This window comes from Crocodylus siamensis, chromosome 5, assembly GCF_052110815.1.
Source record: "Crocodylus siamensis isolate JL-2025a chromosome 5, ASM5211081v1, whole genome shotgun sequence".
NCBI classification, from domain to species: Eukaryota; Metazoa; Chordata; order Crocodylia; family Crocodylidae; genus Crocodylus; species Crocodylus siamensis.
The window spans coordinates 46,417,641-46,425,071 of NC_143399.1; positions in this window are offsets into that span (position 1 = coordinate 46,417,641).

A 7,431-nucleotide genomic window follows, 5' to 3' on the forward strand; every position below is an offset into this window, starting at 1 on the left:
TTGGTTGGACTTTTTGAAGGGTTCTTGGCTGGAGTCTTCTCAGGAGTCTTGGCTGCAGGTTTTTCTGGAGTCTTATCTGCTTTCTTTAAAAAAGTCTGTCCAAGGAAGTTTGGACAGATGTTCTCTAGGAAGATGGACAATGCAGAGAACTTGTTTGTTGGCATGGCATCAGGTCAGGTGTCATAAAGTCAAAGCTGATGTCAGAAAGTCAAAACAGAGTGTCAATTTATAAACATCATAAGTGCCATTCATTGTAACTCTAAATGTTTTAAGTCAAGGACTGCCTGTAATTACTGTTGCACTGATGTGCTGCAGAATCCTCAAATGGTTGGTGGAAGCAGGTCAAATGGTTTTGGTCATTTCTGGATACAAGGCACTTCACTGGGATCAAAGGATCAGATGAAACAGAGAATCTGTGGGTCCATCTACATGTTCATTAATGCACCATAATTACAGCACATTAAGTTTAGTACCTGTAATAATAGGTACTAACTTAAAGTGCCATAATAGGTGCTACTGCACAGTAGGCACAGTTTTTGCCTGCTGTGCTAATGTGCAGTAGAATTAGCCTGCTGTGCTTCTAGCATCTCATGTAGATGTACCCTGTATCAATTGTAGGACCCCGCCTGCTCTAGGAAGAGTTTGTTGTGTATTGCACAGATTAGGTGTGTCCTGAACTAAATGCTTCATTGCAAACTTTGCAACCAAATGACACAACCAGCCTTTGTGAATCACTGCAGATGAATTGTGCATGCATATAGGCCTTGCATACATGTTGCAAGCTCAAAACATTTCAAGCAACTATGGGCTGAAATGCCTTTTTTATGTTATGTAGACAGGTTCCAAGGCTGAGAGAAACAATGCAGTCTGGATGATCCAGTCATAACTAGCATTCTCAGAAGAAGCTAAGAAAAGTGGGCCAGTTAGTGCCAAACGGAGTGATGATTTCATGATGTAGGTGGGAGCTAGAACAAAGCAAAAAAATCATTTAATGGGGACCACCCAACAGCTTTCAGAAGGTTCCAACCTCTTCCCTGACTTTAACTGGATTGGAAGCATCAATTAAGAGGGAGACGTCCATGTCCCACTCTCAGACATTTGCTTCCCAGAGCACTTTGGGTTTTTTATGATGACTTCTCCCCCATTCAGGAGGGACAGTCCTTGATAGTATGAATCTGTCATCTTCATCTTTTTATTTTTCTTTGCTTTAAGCACGTACCATCAAAAAAGAGAAGGTCAGATGCTAAATCCTACAGATTGATTTGTACTGGCCTCCACTGGGATATGGCTTACTTCTCTTCCATCCCATCCACTGTTAATCCATGGGCACCATAGTTTACTTTAAAAGCCTGGTGTGTGCAGGGGTGAGGCGAGAGAATGAGGGAAGAGAGAGAGATGCAAAATGACTTTCTTCCACCAATAGCCTTATTTTTTCTGTTAGCTCACTGCATTTCACCTCTTAACCAACCTGTCCTTTTCTAAGGTATTGGGTTATCTGCCCTAGTTTTATCAGTGAAGAATCTTAGAGATTGCTGCCAGGAAAAACACCTAAGGCCCCATCCTATTCTACCTATTAGGCACCTAAGTGAGGACTTATGCCACCCTGCTCGAGTCCCTGAAAACCCATTAAAACTGAAGGTAGAAAGGTTGCCCCGACTGCTTTTTGTGACTTAGTCATAAGGCTAAGATGATAATGCATTACAGAAGCAGATGTCTTAACAGATTTGCAGGGATGCAAGCAAGGTAGAATACAATCATGCTTAGACACTTAAGAATACTGAGGCACCTAACAAGTGGAACAGGATCCAGCCCCTAATTTTGGCATATCTGAGGGTCCTTGTTCGCCTTTACTGGCATTGAAAAAAGTCCTCCTTGGTCATTAACATTCAACCATGACCAAGGGTGATTAACAATCCAATAATTAAATACTCTGCTTCAGTGCTTATAGCCAGGCCTCCTTCTGAATGACCCTGTGGGATTGGGGTTGCTTCAGTAAATTTTCCACATTAAGCTCTGAGAAAGTTGGTAAGATGAAGCCATTAGCATGAGACAGGTGTTTGATGGTCCTTGAGCAGCAAGCTGTTGAGTCTTAGCCCAGTTCTGGATGGTCAAGTGTCTCTCTCATGGATTGCACTATGCAGTTCTCTACAGCAGAAAGGTCATGGAGGGTGAATTTTCTTGCTTCTAGTAAAGGTCTTGCTAAGTCAAGGTGGCATAACTGGAAATAGAGGATGTCAGTCTCACAGGTCCCTTCAGGAGAGTTAACACCCTCATAACAGAAGAGGCAGAAAGGTCATTGACCTCTAGCAAATTCCATCTTCTAGGGACAGCTTCCTTTATCTGGGTACTAATTGCCCCTATTACTTGAGCACTTTCTAATCTGGAATCCACAAGCCACACTACCTGTAGCTAAGTATAGCACGAAGATGACTAAATAATTTGCCCAAGGTCTCATAGACCAAGGCTGTCCAACTTCTAGTGTTCGGGGGCCGCATGCCCCGCAGGTTGCACTAGCAGGGGGCCACAGGTCCCCAGAACTGCATACTGCATACCTCACTCCCTGCTGCACTGTGTTCCCAGCACTGCCCCTCACCCCCATGTGCTCCATCCCGCCCTACGCTCCCCAACTGCAGGCTTCCCCCTTTCTGGTACCCTAGATCACAGGCTGCCCCACCACTGCAGGCTGCCCTGCCCCATCCCACCCCCTGAAGCAGTGAAGGGAGCGCTGGGGAGAGATACAGAGAGAGAGAAACTAGAGCCCCTGGTGGCTTCTGCAGCTGGAACAATGCGGGGAGTGGTGGTTGGGCAGGAGTCCAGCAGGGGAGGGGGAAACCAGGGTTGCAAATTAACTCCTCCCAAACTGTATGTAAGGGGTTAAATTGGACAGCCCTGATATAAGAGGTCAATGCAGAGCAGAAAATTAAGCTGAGGTCATCTCCTTCAAACCAGTGCCCTTACCAATAGGACCATCCATCTTCATCTGAAAGTAGCCAAATCCCTCCTGCTCTCCAGAAAACAAATCCCTGCTCTCAGCCAAGTAGTGCCTGAAACGGTCCCAAGTTCTCCCCGCTTGCTGTAGAATCCTAACTCCCAGCATGGGGGAGGGGGGACCTATTGTACATATCCCTCCCTACTGAATTGTTACACATTTCTCCCTCATTCCTTAGACAGAGGACTTTGCTACCAGAAAACAGGAGAAAAACAGCCATCTGGGACCGCATGTGCTTTCCAGACAGATGGTTGACTATTCTAGTCGTGTTTTATTTCTAGCAGTGGATCATACAGCGACAGCACCAGTGTGAAAATGAGATGTGACAAGATATGCATTGCTGACATCTTTTGTAAAGTTCAGATGAAAGCCAATATGTAAAAATCAATAGTTAAATCATTAAAGAGGTCTAAAAATATGATTTAATAGTGATTAAAGTACTGTGTGTGTATGTATGTAGCATGCGATATCACGCACATGCATATATATGTAGACAGCACAATATAAGCATATATACACGTACTGTATTTCAAACGAAGGATAAGTAGGCACATAAGTATATTATCAGACACACGTGGAAGTCATGAGCTTCTGACAATTGGTTCTGTATTTCTGTTTGCCTGTCTAGTCTCCTGCTCTGTGTGCAGCACCTAGCACAGCGGAGTTCCATTTCTTGTAAGGGATGTTGAACACTATGGAATGCAAATTGTAATACGTGGTGTAATGATTATAGTAACAACAGTAGTAGTAGTAACAACAACATGTACATTTCATCAAGTAAAAATAAAAATTGTGGAACAGAGCCTCAGCTGGTATAAAGAGACCTGGGGTCACGATTGACCACAAGATGAACATGAGCCACCAATGCCATGCTGCAGCTGGCAAAGCAAACAAAACCCTGGTTGGCACCTACCCATGCATCTCAAGCAAGACCCAGGAAGCCATCCTCCTGCTTTATGTGGCCCTGGTAAGGCCACAACTAGAATACTGAATCCAGGTCTGGGTTCTGCAATTCAGAAAGGATGTGGAGAAGCTTGAGAGTCAAGGAGAGCCACGTGCATGATCAGAGGGCAAGAGAACAGGCCTTATGAGGAGATGCTGAGAGCCATGGGACTCTTCAGCCTGGAGAACTGAAGGCTCAGGGGAGATGTGTTGGCTGCCAATAAGTACATAAGGTGTATCCATCAGGAACTGGGAGAACATTTGTTCACCACAGCACCCCAAGGGCAGACAAGGTCTAATGGTCACAAACTTCCAGAAGAAGGTTTTAGGCTGGACATAAGAAAAACTTCTTTACTGTCCATGTCCCCAGAGCCTGGAATAGACTCCCCCCAGAAATGGTGCAAGCACCTACTCTGGACACCTTCAAGAAACACTTAGATGCCTGTCTTACTGGGATCATTTGACCTCAGCTGACTTCCTGCCCCTTGGGCAGGGGGCTGGACCTGATTATCTTGCAAGGTCCCTTCCAGCTCTAATGTCTATGAAATCTATAAACTTAGTGCAGTTACGTAGTTTTTACCTCCACTGAAGACAGTCTGGGGAACTGGCCCATAAGATCAGCTATATGTAAAGAGAGAGAGATGCACTCGATAGTGCATCTATCAAAATGTTTTGTTGAACAGGAGGGTGGTGCTGTGAAATCCAGCTATGAATCCGTTTCCAATATTTTATGTGGTTTAAGGAGCTCAGATCCAGCATTTCCAACTAGTCTATGATATGGATGGGCCTCAGGCATAAGGTTTGGATCCAGATGGAAACATCCCCACAGTCTTGGTTTGCAGATAAATGGGCTTTAGGTCTGGGCCTTTTTACCATGGAGAAGTTCTGTATTTTGCTTCTTGGCTTAAAAACCTATGTTTCACTTAAGACTTTCCTCAGCTTTCACCCTTCAAAAGAAGGAGAAGATTACAAGAAATAAAGATTTGAAATAAAAAGTGCCCAACCTTTCAACAGGAATTCATGCAAAACAACAAATGGGGAGTGTCAGAACTGAAAATTAAATGTCCATTTCAGATAAAGGACAAGCTCTGAATTCCTCAAGAGCTTTTATTTCCAAGCAATGAACATGTTCTGAGGCAGAAATTCTGCACTGCTCCACCCAGGTGTAGTAGGGTGACTGACTGCCTTCCCCTCTAGCTGGGACCAGCAACATGGGACCCACAGGCCAGATCCAGCCCACTGAACCACAGAGCTTTGCTTACGCTCATGCCCATGGTGGGGCGAGCAGTACGGCACTGCACCAAGGCTGGGAACTAGGAGTCGTGCCTGCTCCAGTGTTGCTTCTAGGTCACACCAGCACCACATCCAGGGGGCAGGGGACTAGGAGAAGCAGTGGCAGCATATGAGCAATTCTAGCAGGGGTCCCATTCCTGCAACCTGTGCCACTGATGCACCAAAGCCACCTGGCTCATGTTGGACCACAGCTGGGTTGCTCTGGACCACAGCTTGAAAAAAAAGATTGCCCGCCCTTACCCTATAGGGAGCCTAAGAGCAATTGCAGGGATTGTCCTCAGAGCCTCACTGCTGTGCTTCTAGGTTTAGTGCATTCAGAGCAAGAGGGGGCAGGCAAAGCATGATTAATTAAGCCTTATATCACTGCTGCAGTGTAAGGAGGCTCTGGCTGTCAGGTGGCAGTGGGAACCTTGTACAGGCATACCTCGTTTTATTGCGTTTCACTTTATTGCGCTTCGCAGATATTGCGTTTTTTACAAATTGAAGGTTTGTGGCAACCCTGCGTCGAGCAAGTCTATCGGCGCCATTTTTCCAACAGCATTTGTTCACTTTGTGTCTCTGTGTCACATTTTGGTAATTCTCCAATTGACTCCAATTTTGAAAGAAGTTCTACTGTGGGTAAAATGCTATCAAACAGCATCGCATGCTACAGAGAAATCTTTTGTGAAAGGAAGAGTCAATTGATGCAGTAAACTTCATTGTTGTCTTATTTTAAGAAATTGCCACAGCCACCCCAACCTTCAGCAACCACCACCCTGATCAGTCAGCAGCCATCAACATCGAGGCAAGACCCTCCGCCAGCAAAAAGATTACGACTCGCTGAAGGCTCAGATGATGGTTAGCATTTTTTAGCAATAAAGTATTTTTTAATTAAGGTATGTACATTGGTTTTTTAGACATAATGCTACTGCACACTTAATAGATTACAGTATAGTGTAAACATAACTTTTATATGCACTGGGAAACCAAAAAATTCATGTGACTCGCTTTATTGCGATATTTGCTTTATTGCGGTGGTCTGGAACCGAACCCGCAATATCTCTGACGTATGCCTGTACTCACCATGCTGTGCATCTGGGAGGCCAGCAGTCCCATAGAGCAGTGGTTCTCAACCTTTTTTGTAGCAGAATCCATTTGTAAACATTGATGGCTAGTCCCAACCCAGTGCCCCTCACTCCCAACCCACTATCCCCCACCCCCAACTCCCAGTGTGTGGGGCCTGGGGAGGGGGAAAGCAGAAGGGATCTCTGCCAGCCTGCAAGGGAAAAGTCATGGTATCCCACGTTTTTTTCCTTTAAAGGAGAATCCATTTTTAAAGTTTGCTGACTCATTTTTTAAAGTTTGCTCATGACCCTTTCATATATTCTCATGGCCCACTTTTGGGTCACTATCCACAGGTTGAGAAATGCTGCCATAGAGCACTTGCTATCAAGAAGGGCTGCTCAGCACTGGGCTGCCCTTGGGTTTCAATCTCACTCTTAACCTATTTTACAATCAGATGATGGTATTGTCTCCATTTGCATCAAGTTCAAGCTACCTGGGCCAGCAAATGAATGTACATTGGTGCATCATGTAGCTCCACCTGGGCTCTATGGCATGAGATCCTACCAGCCTAGAGCCACGTTCCCTTGAACTTGCACCACATTCTCTCAGGCATCCAAATGGGACCTGCTCAATCCAAAGGAATCTCCTTTACAAGGCAAGAGGCTGGAAGGAGGGCTGCGTCAAGCAGCAGGGACAAACCAACAGGAGCCACACACTGAATGGCATGTAGGCTTCTCAGTGACCTGCGTTTCAGTAATCATCATTTGTTATTATGCTAGAGAAATGCCAAAAGGCCTGATCAGAGTTCAGAGTGCCATTGTGCTAGGCACCGCACACGCACATAATCCCTGCTCCAAAATGCTTGCCATTTAAATAGACCAGATTGGCAAAGAGGAGAAAAGAAAAGCTCTCATCTCCCCTTTTAGGGAGGGAGAACTGAGGTCTAGAAAGAATAAAGGTCACCCACCAGAGCTCTTCAGAAGCCTATTCATTAAACCCACAACCATCCTTGCACGCATAGCATGCCAAAAGCAAGGCAAGATGCACTCTGTGTGGGAATTCAACTAAGCCTCAGAACCAGCAGTGGTCCGAACCCTTTGTCCTTCCCCCACCCCACCCATCAATAGAATCAAATGTCCCAGCCTGGACTAAACACAACCCAG